General features: G+C 39.7%; 1 pseudogene; it reads right to left on the reverse strand.

Annotated features, from left to right (window-relative positions):
• Positions 1 to 1,160: 1,160 nt before the first annotated feature.
• LOC105521549 lies at positions 1,161 to 3,456 on the reverse strand (annotated as a pseudogene).
• Between the last annotated feature and the right edge of the window lie 104 nt (positions 3,457 to 3,560).

The raw sequence follows: 3,560 nt of genomic DNA on the forward strand, positions 1-3,560 counted from the left end.
TTGTCTTTCTGAAATGATGACCTTTTGGAGAAAAAGGAAGCAGGTAAGACAAACATTGCTTTATCCATTATGTATCAAGCACTGTGCTTGATAATTTACATTATCTTGACCCTTTCAACCAATACTGGAGAAAGATGATATTAACTTTTAAAAGATACCAAACATGCTCGGCTTTATTTCCCAACAAGTATGAAATGATTAAGGTCCTATAACCTGATTAAGATATCAAGATTTATTAATCAAATTTTTAGAACAAAATTTGCATTTTATTTAGATTGAAATGAATTATGCAAAGTTTATTTTCTTCGCCAAAAATAACTGCAATATTTTCCGTGTTTTTCTAGATAAGCCAAAACACTTATATTTGTAGGTTTTCTGGGTTTTGCTTATAAATCAAGATGAGGCAATAGGTAAGAGTCATGAAAAAAGACAAAAAAAAAAAAAAAGGTAAATGAGTTGTCAGTATCCATAGCCTCTGATTCTGTCTTAACCATGAAATGGAAGTGTTCAACATGTATTTACTAAAAAGCTTAGGAAGATGTAGGCTCCACAAAGGAATATAAACAGTAATAACTAGATGTGGAACAACAGCAGGCTCTTCCATTCAAACTTTAACTGTCATTTGTTCCTTTAAGTTCATTTGTGAAAGACAAAAATCTACCCTGGAATCCTTGCTTGGCAAGCTCACAAGCTTCTCTTTCTCTGGTAATTTATTGTAACTGTGCAGTATAGATTTTTAACATACTTAAAACTCCTATTAGTCAAAGGTCAATTGTGGGCTTCAACACTTTATAAAATGTATTTCTTCCTCTCACACTTCTTCAAAATATGTTTCTTCAAAGAACTAGTAACTCAACACCTGAGCAGCGATCCACAGTGATAATAAATGCTGTGTCTAAAATGACTTCACAATTGCAGAGTGCCACCTGCAGAGATCATGCGGAAGTGAAAGATGGCACTTTCAATGTACTCTTCTGGAAGAACAGACAGGTCTTCAAAGCATGAGGGTTCAAATGGGCTGTTTAAGCAGGTAGATTATCAATGGCTAATGTATTCAATGGAGGCCTATAGGCAAAGATATTAAGTGATTAAGACCTACATACACCTTAAGGCTTTTCTTCCAAATATCAAATATAAGAAAGACTATTTTTGAAAGTCTCCTAGGTATTTTCCATGGTTTCTAAATTATCTGTGGGAAACTCTGACTTACTTTTATAGAGTTTAATATAGTGTCCACCCAGGAGAATGGCGTGAACCCGGGAGGCGGAGCTTGCAGTGAGCCGAGATCACGCCACTTCACTCCAGCCTGGGCAACAGAGCGAGACTCCATCAAAAACAAACAAACAAAAAAACAAAAACGTGTCTACCAATAAATCCAGGTCATGTTTTCTATCACAATTTATGTTAATCTAAGCCAAGTTACTTGACCTTTGGTCTGTCAAAGTATTCCTCAAGTATGCTTTAAGATGCTTTCGTCCATTTTCATACTGCTCATTTTCAACCTTCATCACAGGAGGAATACACGGGACCTTTGGCAATAGGTCATTTAGCATACACATTAGGAAAAAACTTGATGTCAGGCAGGTGGAAGGCTTCATAAATGGTGGACAGAGCTCTGTGTCTTTCCCCGTTTCCATTTGATTCTCCAACAATGAAGCTCGGCTGAGAGTATGTCGGGATTGGGTAGGTCATTTCTATACATGTCAGCCTGGTGTTTCTCCGACGTATTGAATTGGAGGTGTCCCATGACTGAGGGTTCCAGAGATAAGTATTTAAGAGCTTTGAGGTGCTGTTCTGAGATTACATCTTTAAGTTCCTGAATAATGTGCTCCACAGTTGGGACACAGGATTTCTTTTTTTTTTTTTTTGAGACGGAGTCTGGCTCTGTGGCCCAGGCTGGAGTGCAGTGGCCGGATCTCAGCTCACTGCAACCTCCGCCTCCCAGGTTCACGCCATTCTCCTGCCTCAGCCTCCCGAGTAGCTGGGACTACAGGCGCCCGCCACCTCGCCCGGCTAGTTTTTTGTATTTTTTAGTAGAGACGGTTTCACCCTGTTAGCCAGGATGGTCTTGATCTCCTGACCTCGTGATCCGCCCGTCTCGGCCTCCCAAAGTGCTGGGATTACAGGCTTGAGCCACCGCGCCCGGCCAGGATTTCTTTATAGTAACTCTCAGAGGTTAGCTGAGATTCCAAGTTACCCTGGTAAGCTCTGCAAAATTTCCCAGGGAGTTTCATTTGAATATCAAGTTTGGTTGCCAAATTTGTGATTTCCTCAAACCAAAATTCCTGATAAACTTCAATATTCTCCATCACTTCACTGAGTGAATGCAGTACTGCAGTCAAGCTACCGGCTGCAAAGAAGACATCAAAGGTTTGCCCCTGGAGACTTTTCCCAAAGGCTCTTGTAAAAGATAGGGCATTTTTAAGAACAGCAATAGTAACAATGAAATCAAAATCTGTTACTGCACTGTAGAGTAAAAATGCTCGGCCAGCTTCACAGTTATTCCGTCTAGTATTTGTGTCACTATTTATACCATCTAAACATAAAACAAATGCTTGCAGAAGTTCCACTAAAATTTCAAAAACATCATGCCTGCGTGTCCACTGAGAATGGCAGAGTTCCTTCAGTTCTTTATCCCTTTCTTTACTGTTCTGAAAAAAGAACAGAAATTACATTGTCAAATTCTAAAAGCAGTTGTAGTGATTGATGGAAAAAAAGAACAAACTCCCTCAATTGTTCCTAACACAACAGATACTCCCATAACAGGTACTGATTTTACCAATCACATATTTAAGACACAGGAAGAGCAGAGTGGGTAGACAGCTTGGGGATATTTCTCTAAAAGTCTAGAAGGAACAACTTCCATTTTGGAAGAAAATTCAGTAGACACAACGTAAGCTTGGCCATAACAATACTCCATATTTAATCCCCATTTTTCAGCTATTGTAGTGTGAAATTTCACAGCCAAAATTTCTGCATCAGCTTCATAAGGCAGGAAGCCTGGAAATTACCCTCTTATTTTATGAGACTCATCAACAAACCTCAACGAGACTCATCAACAAACCTCACCGACACAGGTAGATGCCCTTCCCCTACCATGTCCATTACATCGTCAGTGACAATGGAAAAGAAATGTGAGTCTCTCACTTCCCTTAGAGTTTATTCCCGAATACAGCTCTCACAGATCTCTAGCATCTGCCTCTGCTGTGTGTGTGTTTTTTTTTAACAAAACAACGTGTGAACTGCTCTTGTCTCAAAGCGCTTTCTCAGGACCCCCTGACCACAATTTATCCAGCACCCCAGCACTTTGTTTTCCTTCTCTTCAAGGGTTAGAGGTAAAATGTCCTCATCTGGCCCTTCACCCCCTTCTTTACTGGGGTTCTGAGCATTGCTGTTGTTGGCTTCTTTATGTTTTTGTTCCTGTTCAGAAGGTTCATCAACAATTCTTTTATTCATTTTCTAGGAGGGTTGTTCAAATGATTGGTAAGAGCAAATATTGTTGGTACTGCATTATCTCATAGAACTGTCCTATAAGGACTAGTTCTACAGACCCTAGACGT

The sequence above is a fragment of the Colobus angolensis genome, unplaced genomic scaffold (assembly GCF_000951035.1).
Source record: "Colobus angolensis palliatus isolate OR3802 unplaced genomic scaffold, Cang.pa_1.0 Scaffold40, whole genome shotgun sequence".
NCBI classification, from domain to species: Eukaryota; Metazoa; Chordata; class Mammalia; order Primates; family Cercopithecidae; genus Colobus; species Colobus angolensis.